Here is a 15463-nt window from a genome sequence, read left to right as displayed (position 1 = left end):
TATACATTTTACTGCAGGCCAGTACAAATAGATGTCAAATACATATGTTTAAAAGAACAAAAAATATAAAATTGGATTAAAAACATGGCTAACGAAATGCCCCCTCTTGAAAAAAAAACTCCAAATGATAATAGTTGAAATACGATAACACGTGGTTGTCACAGGTGTTGAATTCCTCCAAAGTCCCAAACATTAGGCATTCACTGGACAGAAAAAGCCTTTTATGCCGCTGTATTTACCTAAGACAGGGACCATTATTTGTTCTGGGTGGTGGTGGATATTTGTGGGCTAACCTATAAGAAAAACTCTAATAAGTTGTACAAGATACACTGGGGTCTAGTTTAATATACTAAAACCAAAGAAGAAAAAACAATAACCCCATTGAAAAATGAGAGAACACTCATAAAATATATGTAGTTTATTAAGATAAAAAATAAATATAGAATAACACGAAGGCACAAGGTAAAAGGGGATGGGACGCCTCATGTAGCGGGACCGTGAACCCCCACCCTCACATATACCAGACTAACAAGGAAAAAATGTCGTAAAACACTAAGTGTAGAATCGCATATTAATGGGAGAACTGTAGATTCGCCCAGCATAACATATAAACATATAGGCAATGTGAATGTGGCGCACATATAAACATATGTATTGCACACATGTGAAAGATCAATAAGGTCACACATAACAGACTTGCCCACCACTAGTAACATTAGTGGCCATCACGTAAATACAGACAGCCAAATCACATCACTAAATACGGGTGAAACAAGAGTGGTATGTGTAAGCAATGACACTAAAATAAAATACTGGACATGTATAAAGCAAGACATAAATTACCCATGATATGAGGGAACACAGGGTGTATGACCAGGGCTGCACCTCGACACGCATTTCGCCAAGAAAGGCTTCGTCAGGAGGTAAAGATTACCCACAGGTGTCCGTCTTTAAATAGTGTGGTCCACAACCGGCGTTTGATTTTGCGTATGCGCCCAGTGATTAAGAATGTAACATCATAGAAGCGCGCCACCTGGAAACCAAACGAGACACGCCCATCGCGTCACATGGCCAGGCAAGGAGGAGGGAGCCGCGCTGAGAACTATGCACTTTATTGTTTTCACATATTATATTCACGGTATTTATTTTTTATTTTTATAATGTGGACTGATTTATAGTTTAGACTTTGTTTTGAGATTGTGACATGTATTGCACTTTATATATAAATTGTACTTAGTATATATATTAAATTATATATGGAATAAAACTAGGGGGGGGATGAGAAATTTTCTATTTTTATTGATTGTTTTTCATTCCTGTATATCAATTTTTCAATTATTTAATTAATTAACTTTTTTATTATTACACTATGATCACGTTATATTGTTTTATATCACTGTATCTATTATGAGGATATATTGTTAGTTTGTCACTTATAGTATAGGTCACTTTTAGCTATGCATCATGTGGTATGATTGAGAGGGGAAATATATCCCCGCTTGCTTGCCGATACTTTATTATTGTATTTAATTATTTATTTTTATTATTCTTTATAATTTTACAAATATTGGATTTTAAAAGCTGCCTAGATATGACATGTATTGTAATGGGAGATACATTGTACCTGAGACATGTTATGTTACTTTTTGAGTATTATGCTTTCTATCTACTGTTACCCCTGCATGCTGTATTGATTAGAAGATATTTACGATATTTGCCCCATCTTGTCTTCCATCTATTGTCTCCACCTGGCAATTGCGCATCGCACCAGTGCGCTGTGGAGTGACATTATGGGGGCGCTCCTATACCTGGTTCCATAGGAGCCGGTTGACGCGCGCCCTTGTGTCATGTGATCGGCCGGGAGGGGAGTGTGGCTGCGCATTCTCAGCGCGGCTCCCTCCTCCTTGCCTGGCCATGTGACGCGATGGGCGTTTCTCGTCTGGTTTATGGATGGCGCGCTTCTATGATGTTACATCATTAATCACTGTGCGCGTGCGCAATATCAAACGCCGGTTGTGGACCACACTATTTAAAGACGGACACCTGTGTGTAATCTTTACCTCCTGACGAAGCCTTTCTCGGCGAAACGCGCGTCGAGGTGCAGCCCTGGTCATACACCCTGTGTTCCCGCATATCATGGGTAATTTATGTCTTGCTTTATACATGTCCAGTATGTTATTTTAGTGTCATTGCTTACACATACCACTCATGTTTCACCCGTATTTAGTGATGTGATTTGGCTGTCTGTATTTACGTGATGGCCACTAATGTTACTAGTGGTGGGCAAGTCTGTTATGTGTGACCTTATTGATCTTTCACATGTGCACAATACATATGTTTATATGTTATTCTGGGCAAATCTACAGTTCTCCCATTAAAGGGAGTTTGTCAGCACATTTACCCCTTTTTAACAGTTCCCAGAGCGCTGTAGCCACAACACAGATGATTAAAACGGTACCTTTATATGCTTTTGTGAACTTGTAAAACTGCCAAAAACGAACTTTGATGCATATGTAAATGAGGGCTCGCAAGTGCCCAGTGGCGGCGTCCACCGCGTTGGTGCCAAGGCATCTCTGCCTCTTCGGCTCTTATCCCCGCCCAGCCTCTTCCTCTGCCCGCCCATCTGTTTTCTCTCCCCCTCAGCGAGATCCCGTGCCTGCACGCTGACTTCCTTGGCCGGGGCATGCACATTGCTGGCACGGCATCGCAGTAGCTTATGCGCATGCGCCGGCTAATGGCGCAAAAACTGCAGAAAGGAAGCGGTCCATCGGCGCAGAAGAGGAGGAGGAAAGCCGAGCGAGCAGCTGTCACTGCAGACACAGAGAGCCAACAGAGGTACTTTTATCTCTTTGATCCGTTAGCCGGCGCATGCGCATAAGCTACCGCGATGCCGTGCCAGCAATGGGCATTGCAATGCCCCGGCCAAGGAAGTCAGCGCGCAGGCGCGGGATCTCGCTGAGGGGAAGAGAAAACAGATGGGCGGGCAGAGGAAAAGGCTGGGCGGGGATAAGAGCCGAAGAGGCAGAGCTGCCTGGGCACCAACGCGGTGGATGCCGCCCCTGGGCACTTGCGAGCCCTCATTTACATATGCATCAAAGTTCATTTTTGGCAGTTTTACAAGTCCACAAAAGCATATAAAGGTACCGTTTAATCATCTGTGTTGTGGCTACAGCGCTATGGGAACTGTTAAAAAGGGGTAAATGTGCTGACAGACTCCCGTTAATATGCGGTTCTAGACTTAGTGTTTTATGACACTTTTTCCTTGTTAGTCTGGTATATGTGAGGGTGGTGGTTCACGGTCCCGCTACACGAGGCGTCCCATCCCCTTTTACCTTGTGCCTTTGTGTTATTCTATATTTATTATTTTTTGTCTTAATAAACTACATATATTTTATATGAGTGTTCTCTCATTTTTTAATGGGGATATTTGTGGGCTGTCATGAGGAAATGCAATTACAACGTGGTCGTCGCAGGTGTTGAATTCTTCCGAGATCCATGCCTCATTCATTTTTACAAATGTGAGGTAGTCCACACTATCGTGAGCTAGGCGAGTGCGTTTATCGGTCACAATCCCCCCTGCTCTGCTGAACGTCCTTTCAGACAGGACACTCAACGAGGGGCAAGCCAAGAGTTCCATGGCAAATTGTGCCAGCTCTGGCCATAGGTCAACTCTGCACACCCAGTAGTCCAGTGTCACGGCAAGTGGGGATAAGAGGAACACCAAGTAAATTGGGAACCGATCGGTAAAGAAAAGGCACAGGACTGAGCATCACCTTTCAGCAGAGAAATAATAATCCCCAATCTTTGACTCTCGTCCCCAGAGGAAAGCAGACGCAGTCGAAAATACAGTTTACAAGGGTGATTTTAGGTTCAAGGCTGCCCTGGTTCCCACTGACTGAACCAGACGCCTGAGAATTTCGAAACTGTGCAACTGAATTACAGAGGTCAGCTACCTCCAAAGATAAACCCTGTATGCAATCCATCAATGCATTAACAGTATCCATATCTGCACAAAGCAAGGAAAATAATGACGATAGGGGCGGTTGATGATGTCACGGCAAGTGGGGATAAGAGGAAGACCAAGTAAACAAACAGCGATAGGTAAAAAAGACTAGGCCCCAAAGCTAGGGAGGAAGGAATGGTAACCTCCTAAAAATCCCTGAGCCTCTCCCTGACTGCTGACAGTACGAGCAAGTCCTGATGGTGAACAAACTCATATGCTGGAACCTAAGCCCTGCTGACTCTGTAGCAAACCCTAACTTAGGGAGAGGGGATTGAGACAGCCGGTACATTCCACCGTGAAGGGACTAGCGTCTCCCTGAGACCTAGCAGCAGAACATGCACAAAGTAGAAAACAGAAGAACTTTGCTTGGGACGAGCGGGAAGTAGAGGATCCACAAACTACCAGTATAGAACTCCAGGGAGAAAAAAAAAACCTCAAAGTCAGCAGTAGGAGGCAGACTTAAATAGAGCCTCTTAAACAGCTAACGAGCAGAACCTGTGGAGAGGTGGGATCCTGCCCACAACAAACAGAAAGGAAACCAAGAAAGACCTTTCCGATAGACCAACGTGCTGCAAGTCTATCCGATCTTCTCAGATCTATCACAGGGCAGGCAGTCACATCCAGAGGTTCCTTGCTTCTCAGAGCGTCCACATCGGCCATTAACCCAATGTAGTCGGACATCTGCCGGTCTAGGAGTTCCCCGAAGCTGGATCCGGAGGGCGGCTGTCTATGGGTTGGCTGCAAGAATGATCTCATATCCGAAGTGACTATCACATCTTCAAACCGCCCTCTTCTTGCATGCGCTGTAGGATTGGTACTCGCAACTATTTCTCTGTGCGTGGACATTCCTGTGCTAGCACACGCAACAGCAGAATGCAGCATCTCTCGCAGCAAGGCCTGGAAATGCTGCATTCTGAAAGCCCTCTGTGATGCTGGTAACATGTCCGTCATTTTGTGTTTGTACCGGGGGTCTAAGTACGTTGCCACCCAGTTCTGGTCCTTTCCCTTTATGCTTTTTATACGGGGGTCCCTCTTCAAACACTGGAGCATGAAGGCCCCCATTTGCACTAAATTGGAAGTGATGGAGCGGCCTGGCTCCTGCTTATCGCCCAGGAGAATGTCATCCTCTGTCTCCTCCCCATCCACAGACAACACCAGGGATCCCAGAAAAGTTTAAAGCCTGCTCTTCTTGCTCCTCCTCCTCCTCTTCCTCTTCCCCCCAGGCACTATCCTCCTCTGACTCCTCTTCAGACTCTTTCTGACTTGTCTCAGATAAAGTAACCCCCCTGGGAATTAATTCAGCATTGCGACTTCCTCATCTTCCTGCTCCTCGACGGCTTGATCAATGACACAACGCAATGCACGCTCCAGAAAGAAGGCGTTAGGTACAATGTCGCTGATGGCGTCCTGGCTGTGACTGACCAGATTGGTGATCTCATCAAATAGCCGCAGAAGACTGCATGCGTCGCGCATGAGCAGCCACTGGCACAGTGAAAAAAAAAGAAGCTCCCAGAACCTGTCCTGACGCAGAGTTCGTACAGGTAGTCGTTAACGGCAAGTTTCTGCTGGAGAAGCCTATCGAGCATATACAAGGTGGAGTTCCAGTGCATCGGGCAGTCCCAAATCGGACATCTGACGGGCAAGTGGAGTCGCCGCTGAACGTCAGCAATGCGAGCCATGGCCGTGTAAAATCTTCTAAAATGGCCAGAGATTTTCCTGGCCTGCCACAAGACGTCCAGGACCCCGGGGTATTTGGCAACGAATTGCTGCATGACTAAGTTCAGGATGTGTGCCATGTACGGCACGTGTGTCATTGCTCCCTGTTTCAGCGTGCTCAGCAGATTGGCACAGTTTTAGCACACCACTTTACCAACTGTGAAATTGAGCAGGGTTAGCCACTGATCGGTCTGTGAACGAAGAGCTGAAAGGAGTGCAGCACCTGTGTGGCTCTTGGCTTCCAGGCACAACAGCCGCAGCACAGCATGGCAACGTCTCACCTGGCACGTCTCATAGGTTCTGAGGAGCTGGGGGGGGGGGGGGGTGCAGCGGAAGAGGCGGTAGCAGTGGAAAAGGAGGAGTCAGTTGAGGAGGAGACGGAGGATGGAGTAAGAGAAGGAGAAGAAGAGGCAGGCCTGCATGCAATCCGTGGTGCTAACACCAAATCCATACTGGTGACATGGGTTACATGCTTGACAGCTGTCAGATGGTTCACCCAGTGGGCAGTAAAAGCTATGTACCTTCCTTGCCCGTTTGCTAGACCACAGGTCTGTGGTCAGATGTATCTTGGCACCGACACTGTGTGCCAGAGATACATTCACTTGCCGCTAGCCCTGGCCATATAGCCCTGGGATGCCCTTCTGGGAGAAATATTTCCTTCCGGGGACATTCAATTGCGGTGTGCCAATGGCCACAAATTTTCTAAAGGCCTCCAAGTCCACCAATTTATATGGCAGTAGTTGGTGGGATAGCAGTTCCGACAATCCAGCGGTTAGCCATTGGGCAAGAGGATTATACGGCGTCATCATTTTTTTTTTTTTACGCTTGAACATTTGGGCCACGGAAGCCTGCCTTATGCCAGATGAACGCGACGACGGCACTGTGGATTGGAGGACAAATGGGAGGAGAAGGAGAAGAGGCAGGACGTGGAGCACCAGGAGTGTAGCTTTGTGGGTTATGACAGCGTTGCTCCCACTGGGCTCGGTGATGGGACGCCAGGTGCCTTCTTAAGGCGGTCGTCCCTAGGTGAGTGTTGGGCTTACCGCGACTTATGCGTTGACAGCACAGGCTGCAGATGTCAACACTATTATCAGCAGCTGACAAGTTAAAAATAACTGCGGAGCCATGTGCCGGCGTCCTGGGATCGCCAGATGTGACCGTGCATGGTGGATGGCTTGCTCCAGATACATTTGCAGTCTGCTTTTTGCCCCCTGTGCACTGTGAGTTCTGCCTGCTTCTCCTCCTTATCTGCTGTTCCATCTCTCTCTCTGAACTCCCCTCCTTGTTCTCTCTTGTGGGCACCCACGTGACGTCCATCAACACGTCATCATCGTCACTTTCACCACCGCTGACATTAGAGATCTCGGAGTAGGCAGCAACAGCGGGGACAACCCTCCTTGGGCTGATCTGGGTACTGTCATCAGACCGCTGGGTGGCGGCCGTTGCTATCTCCTCTTCCTCATCTGATGCCAAGAATGGCTGCGCATCGGTAAGGTCTGGGAATTGATGGGAAAATAATTCCTCTGACTCGAGTGGAGAGGCTATGGTGGTGGTGGTGTCTTTGGGTGTGCACACAGCAGAGAGTGAGGAGGGTGCAGATACAGAGGATGAGGAGGGTGCAGAAACAGAAGGCTGAGTGAGCCTCTTAACCAACTCTGGTTCGTCCTTTGACATAATCGCATGCACCTTTTTAGTGAATAGAGTCACAGCATGACTCGTACATTTGCTGCTATACAGACCCCAGAATTGCAAAAAATACAACACTGCTGGTGTAAGTGTGATAGCACTGAATATGCAAATATGCTTCTAGCACTGGGGATGGGGGGGTTGGATCAATGATTTGATACATACACATTGGGGCTTGGGCCCCGACTCTTTTGAGGATGTTGATGCAAGCCAGAAAACCAGGTACCATACTAGACTATGTCCTATTGTCCTAGTGTCAGGCATTACTGGAGTGGGGATGTCCTCTACCAGACCCCACTTTACAGTACGGCCATGACACGCTCCCGGTTTGAGGCCATCCGGAAATGCCTGCATTATACAGATAATGCAGCATGTCCCCCCCAAGGTGATCCTGCCTATGACCGCTTGTACAAAATCAGGCCGGTCATCGATCACTTTGGGGCCAAATTTGTACAGGCCTATGTACCTGGAAGGGAGGTCGCGGTTGATGAGTCTCTCATTGCTTTCAAGGGGAGACTCCTTTTCCACCAGTATGTATCCTCAAAGCGGGAGAGGTATGGCATGAAGCTGTACAAACTTTGTGAGAGTACCTCAGGGTACACTTACAAGTTTTGTGTGTACGAGGGGCGAGATTCCCGTATTCAACCCCCAGAATGTCCCCCCACTCTGGGTGTTAGCGGGAAACTTGTGTGGGACCTTATGCACCCACTGCTAGATAAAGGTTACCACCTGTACGTGGATAACTTTTACAGCCTCCCTACCTACCCCCTCCAGGTACCTATCCCCAGGGGTGCGACCTGTGCCCTTACCAGTTGAAACCTGTTGCTGGTCAGATATAAGGACAAGAGGGATGTCCGTGTACTGTCCACAATTCACGGTAACTGCATCACCCTTTTTCCTGTGCGAGGTACCACGGCAACGGTCCTCAAGCCCGATTGTATCGTCGACTACAATCGGTATATGGGAGGAATTGATCTCTCTGAGCAAGTCTTTAAGCCATATAATGCCATGCGCAAAACCCTGGCATGGTACAAAAAAGTTGCGGTCTACTTGGTACAGGTTGCCTTGTACAACTCTTTTGTGCTGTCCCAGAGCGCTGGCAACACAGGGACATTCCTTCAGTTCTACGAGGCAGTCCTCAAGGCCCTGATCTTTTCTGACCGGGAAAGAGCAGGCCGGGGTACCTCGGGAACTGGAGGCGCCCGGATCATCCCTGGCAAACACTTTCCAGGTGTGGTCCCCCATACTGGAAAGAAGGGACGGACCCCCAAAAAAGTGCAGAGTCTGTCACAGGAGGGGGATAAGGAAGGATACCACTAATTAAAAATAGACATATTAGGTATCGCCACGTCCGTAAGAATCTGCTCTATAAAAATACCCCATGACCTTAACCCCCTCAGATGAACACGGTCAAAAAAATAAAATAAAAACGGTGCAACAAATATTTTTTTTGTCACCTTACATTACAAAAATTGTAATAGCAAGCGATCAAAAAGTCATATGCCCCCCAAAATAGTGCCAATAAAACTTCCAAACCCTTGCTTTGTTACTGGAAAAAAATGAAATTTGAGAATTTACATTTTCTGGCAAATTTTCCATCTCCATTTGTCAATAACTCTTGTGCAACACCTAAAGGGTTAACAAGGTTTATAAAATCAGTTTTGAATACCTTGAGGGGTGTAGTTTCTTAGATGGGGTCACTTTTATGGAGTTTCTACTCTAGGGGTGCATCAGGGGGGCTTCAAATGGGACATGGTGTACATAAACCAGTCCAGCAAAATCTGCCTTCCAAAAACCACACCGCGCACCATTCCCTCTACGCCCTACCGTGTGACCGTAAACTTCTAATCCTTGTAACGTCCCCAAAAACTAAAATGTCATTCCCAAAATGATCCAAACATGAAGTAGACATATGGGGACTGTAAAGTAATAACTATTTTTGGAGGTATTACTATGTATGATAGACGTATAGAAATTGAAACTTGGAAATTTGCAAATTTTTCCAAAATTTTGTATTTTTCTATAAATAAAAATATATTTTTTTTACTTCATTTTACCAGTGTCATGAAGTACAATATGTGACGAAAAAACTATCTCAGAATGGCCTGGGTAAGTCAAAGCGTTTTAAAGTTATCACCACTTAAAGTGACACTGGTCAGATGTGCAAAAAATTGCCTGGTCCATAAGGTGAAAATGAGCCCGGTCCCTAAGTGGTTAATGGGCTGCAAAACCAAGCACAGTCATACAATGTATGGTCGGACTCCCACTGATCATATATTGATGACATATCCTAAGGATATTACAAGAAAATTTTGACTAGAACCTTCAGAATCACAGGTGCATATCCATGAAGCAAACATGATTATAAAAAAGAAAATGGCTGCACACCATTAGGCCCCTTTCACACGGGCAAGTATTCACTTATGCGTTGCGTGAAAATCGCAGCATGTTCTATATTCAGCGTTTTTCACGTAACGCAGGCCCCTAAGAAATGAATGGGGTTGCGTGAAAATCGCAAGCATCCGCAAGCAAGTGCGGATGCGGTGCGATTTTCACGCATGGTTTCTAGGTGACAGTCTATTCACTGTATTATTTTCCCTTATAACATGGTTATAAGGGAAAATAATAGCATTCTGAATACAGAATGCATAGTATAATAGTGCTGGAGGGGTTAAAAAAAAAAAAAAAAATTAACTCACCTTCTCCTCTTGATCGCGTAGTTCCCGGTCTCTTCTTTACTTCTTTAATGATGAGCTGTGGGCTAAAGGACCTGTGGTGACGTCAGATCACATGCTCCATCACCACGGTGATGGACCATATGATTGGAGCATGTGATCTGACGTCACCACAGGTCATTCAGCCCACAGCTCATCATTAAAGAAGTAAAGAAGAGACCGGGAACTACGCGATCAAGAGGAGAAGGTGAGTTAATTTTTTTTTAACCCCTCCAGCACTATTATACTATGCATTCTGTATTCAGAATGCTATTATTTTCCCTTATAACCGGGAACAAGAGGAGAAGGTGAGTTAATTTATTTTATTTTTTTAACCCCTCCAGCACTATTATACTATGCATTCTGTATTCAGAATGCTATTATTTTCCCTTATAACCGGGAACTACGCGATCAAGTGGATTAAGGTGAGTTTAATTATTTTTTATTTATTTTTAACCCCTCCAGCATTATTATACTATGCATTCTGTATTCAGAATGCTATTATTTTCCCTCATAACCATGTTATAAGGGAAAATAATACAATCTTCAGAACATCAATCCCAAGCCCGAACTTCTGTGGAAGAAGTTCGGGTTTGGGTACCAAACATGCGTAATTTTTCTCACGCAAGTGCAAAACGCATTACAATGTTTTGCACGCGTTCCCGCAACGCACCCGCTTCTTATCCGGGCCAAAAATATGACGCCCGTGTTAACGAGTCCTTATACTTACAAAGAATAGAGCTAAGAAATGGGGATCATTCTAAATAAGTGGTATAATACCTACTATAAATGAGTCAATGGAAGCTCTTAGCGCACATATTTGATCATACGCGTGTCGGGCCCATCTACCAGGTGTCAAGGTGGCTTCCACAGATGGGTCCCTAACACTAGTAGACTCTAGTAGACTCTTTGGACTAAGCGTACAATATTCAGGGCAGTGTAGGAAACAGCTACATAAGTACTCTGCTCAGAAGTCCCAGGTAGATGGGCGTGTTCAGTCTAAAAGAGGCCGCTACCCTCAATTAATACTACAAAAAAATGTAGACTAGAACCTTCAGAATCACACTTCTGAACAGAGTACTTATGTGGCCGGTTCCTACACTGCCCTGAATATTGTAGGATTAGGTAAGTCCAAAGAGAGGTAGTATACTAGTGTTAGGGACCCATCTGCGGAAGCCACCTTGAAGCCTGGTAGATGGGCCCGACACACGTTTGATCAAATATGTGCGCTAAGAGCTTCTATTGACTCATTTATAGTAAGTACTATACCACTTTTATTTATAATGATCCCCATTTCTTAGCTCTATTGTTTGTATGTATAATGGTGTGCAGCCATTTTTTTTCATATCCTAAGGCTATGCCATCAGTATAGTACTGCAGGAAAACCTCTCTAATGACCACTAATAAAATATATTTCCCATAATATGATCAACATAGTTGGGGCTGTAATATTCTGACACACCGTACAGCATTAAAACTAAGATCTATAATCCGAAGCTTGATTTGCGCCATACTAATCACCACCAAAAGTGATGAAAATGTTCCCCATAAAATGCTTGAAGGAGGAACAAATCAACAGATGCAACAATTAGGGTATGGTCACACAGCAATTTTGGGCGCACCCAAGAATTGCAGTGTAGCAGGCCATTCACAGAAATGAACGGGGTTGCAGCGCGACTCCCACGTTTGCCGCAACAGCAGAATTGCCAAAAATACAGCAGTGTTGTATTTTTTGCAGTTCTGGGGTCGGTAAAGCAGCAAATGTACGAGTCATGCTGTGAATCTATTCATTTTGACGGCTGCCCTGCTACACTGCAAAACTTGTGTGCACGACACACCCAAAGTCACCATAACCTTATGTTTAACTAAATGAGATTCTGTGATACTCGCAAAAACCTCAACACTTTAGGATATTCTGCAATTAGGAAATTGTGGATTGTCCTCCTAGAAGCAATATTGTGAGATATCACACTGCATTATGGGCTGCGATATGCCAGTGATATTGTAAGATATCACACTGCATTATGGGTTGCGATATGTCAGTGATATTGTGAGATATCACACTGTATTATGGGCTGCAATATGCCAGTGATATTGTGAGATATCACCCTGTATTATGGGCTGCGATATGTCAGTGATATTGTGAGATATCACACTGTATTATGAGCTGCAATATGTATTATGGGCTGCAATATGTCAGTGATATTGTGAGATCACTGCATTATAGGCTGTGATATTGTGATATATCACACTGTATTATGGACTGCGATATGTCAGTGATATTGTGAGATATCACCCTGCATTATGGGCTGCAAAATGCCAGTGATATTGTGAGATCACACTGTATTATGGGCTGCAATATGCCAGCAATATTGTGAGATATCACACTGTATTATGGGCTGCAATATGCCAGTGATATTGTGAGATATCACCCTGCATTATGGGCTGCAAAATGCCAGTGATATTGTGAGATCACACTGTATTATGGGCTGCAATATGCCAGCAATATTGTGAGATATCACACTGTATTATGGGCTGCAATATGCCAGTGATATTGTGAGATATCACCCTGCATTATGGGCTGCAAAATGCCAGTGATATTGTGAGATCACACTGTATTATGGGCTGCAATATGCCAGCTAAATTTGTGAGATATTACATTGTATTATGGGCTGCAATATGACAGTGATATTGTGAGATATCACACTGTATTATGGGCTGCGATATGTCAGCAATATTGTGAGATATCACACTATATTATGGGCTGCAATATGCCAATGATATTGTGAGATATCACACTGTATTATGGGCTGCGATATTGTGAGATCACATTGTATTATGGGCTGTGATAATGTGAGATATCACACTGTATTATGGGGTGCATTATGTTATTGATATTGTGAGATCACACTGTATTATGGGCTGCAATATGTCAGTGATATTGTGAGATATCACACTGCATTATGGGCTGCAGTATTGTGAGATATCACACTGCACTATGAGCTGCGATATGTCAGTGATATTGTGATATGTCAAACTGCTTTATGGGCTGCGATATGTCAGTGGTATTATGGGCTGCAATATTGTGAGATATCACACTGCATTATGGGCTGCGATATTGAGATTATCCCACTGTATCGCTGACATATCACCGCCCATAATATTGTGAGATATCACACTGTATTATGGGCTGCGATATGTCAGTGATGTTGTGAGATTACACTGTATTATGGGCTGCGATATGTCAGTGATATTGTGAGGTATCACACTGTATTATGGGCTGCGATATGTCAGTGATGTTGTGAGATTACACTGTATTATGGGCTGCGATATATCAGTGATATTGTGAGACATCACACTGTATTATGGGATGCACTATTGTGAGATATCACATTGTATTATGGGCTGCGACATGTCAGTGATATTGTGAGATATCACACTGTATTATTGGCTGCAATATTGTGAGATATCACACTGTATTATGGGCTGCAATATGCCAGTGATATTGTGAGATCACACTGTATTATGGGATGCGATATTGTGAGATATCACACTGTATTATGGGCTGCGACATGTCAGTGATATTGTGAGATATCACACTGTATTATGGGCTGCAATATTGTGAGATATCACACTGTATTATGGGCTGCAATATGCCAGTGATATTGTCAGATATCACATTGTATTATGGGCTGTGATATGTCAGCGATATTGTGAGATATCACACTGTATTATGGGCTGCAATATGCCAGTGATATTGTGAGATATCACTCTGTATTATGGGCTGCGATATTGTGAGATATCACACTGCATTATGGGCTGCAATATGTCAGTGATATTGTGAGATATCACACTGCATTATAGGCTGTGATATGTCAGTGATGTTGTGAGATATCATACTGCATTATGGGCTGTGATATTGTCAGATATCACACTGCATTATGGGCTGCGGTATTGTGAGATTATCACACTGCATTATGGGCTGCGATATTGAGAGATTATCACACTGTATTATGGGCTGCGATATTGTGAGATATCACATTGTATTATGGGCTGCGACATGTCAGTGATATTGTGATATGTCACACTACATTATGGGCTGCGATATGTCAGTGATATTGTGAGATATCACACTGTATTATGGGCTGCAATATGTCAGCGATATTGTGAGAGCACACTGCATTATGGGCTGCGATTTTGTGAGATATCACACTGTGTTATGGGCTGTGATATGTCAGTGATATTGTGAGATATTAAACTGTATTATGGGCTGCAATATGCTAGTGATATTGTGAGATATCACTCTGTATTATGGGGTGCGATATGTCAGCGATATTATGAGATATTACACCGTATTATGGGCTGCAATATATCAGCGATATTGTGAGATATCACACTGTATTATGGGCTGCGATATGTCAGCGGTATTGTGAGATATCACACTGTATTATGGGCTGCAATATGCCAGTGATATTGTGAGATATCACTGTATTATGGGCTGCGATATTGTAAGATATTACACTGTATTGTGGGCTGCGATATGTCAGTGATATTGTGAGATCACTCTATTATGGGCTCCGATATTGTGAGATATTACTCTGTATAATGGGCTGCAATATAGCAGCAATATTTTGAGATATCACACTGCATTATTGTGAGATATCACATTGTATTATGGGCTGCGATATTGTGAGATATTACACTATTATGGGCTGCGATATTGAGATATGACACTGTATTATGGGCTAGGGTGTCGCCATGGTGAGACTTGAGCAGCTGCATTCAGTGTGTACGGGCTCCTGTAGCCGCGGGATTCCCTGGCTGCTGTGCACACGGTGATTACTCCGCTCCTCACCTGATGCAGTGAGAGAGGAGTCCAGCTCCAGTCCTGTCGTGCAGTCCTCCTCCGGATCCAGGCACAGAGCAGGCGCACAGCCCGGGTTTTCCCGCCCACCGGCAGGCATGGTAATAGAATAGGCTATGTAATTTGACACTTCAACTTACTGTGCTCCCTGCTAGTTGATTCACTTACTCACCCACTAACACTGAGCTCCTTTTACTGTCTGTGGGCTAAAAAGGGACGGAAAGCGCCAGGAATAAGGGGGAGGAAGTGCAGTGCCAGGCTGTGCCCACCACGCCAGGGGATATTGTGCATGGGCTGACTGGGCTAGCCGCTCTTCTGCTTTCAGCTGGTAAGTTTCCTGTCTCGCCTCACACCTCACTGAGAGGCTCTCACAAACAATGGATCATGGACGGACTGTGGAGGATCCTGTGGAAGGACACGTTGTGTGTGTGTGCTCCGGCGGGGCACGCTAGGCATCCAGCCTGCAGGAGGGCACCACAG

At 44.8% G+C, this 15463-nt stretch overlaps 2 long non-coding RNA genes across 2 annotated transcripts in view; one reads left to right on the top strand and one right to left on the bottom strand.

Moving 5' to 3' along the window:
* Positions 1-15013, bottom strand: part of LOC122942459 — a 103974-nt gene extending 88961 nt beyond the window's left edge. Inside the window, exon 1 of the long non-coding RNA XR_006390557.1 lies at positions 14975-15013. This is a non-coding gene — a long non-coding RNA (uncharacterized LOC122942459). The remainder of the gene's footprint in view (positions 1-14974) is intronic.
* Positions 15014-15109: 96 nt separating this feature from the next.
* Positions 15110-15463, top strand: part of LOC122942458 — a 109067-nt gene continuing 108713 nt past the window's right edge. The window contains exon 1 of the long non-coding RNA XR_006390556.1: positions 15110-15311. This is a non-coding gene — a long non-coding RNA (uncharacterized LOC122942458). The remainder of the gene's footprint in view (positions 15312-15463) is intronic.

Source organism: Bufo gargarizans, chromosome 6, assembly GCF_014858855.1.
Source record: "Bufo gargarizans isolate SCDJY-AF-19 chromosome 6, ASM1485885v1, whole genome shotgun sequence".
Lineage (NCBI taxonomy): Eukaryota > Metazoa > Chordata > Amphibia > Anura > Bufonidae > Bufo > Bufo gargarizans.
Note: the sequence above shows the minus strand (reverse complement) of the source record. Positions and strands in the feature narration are given on the sequence as shown.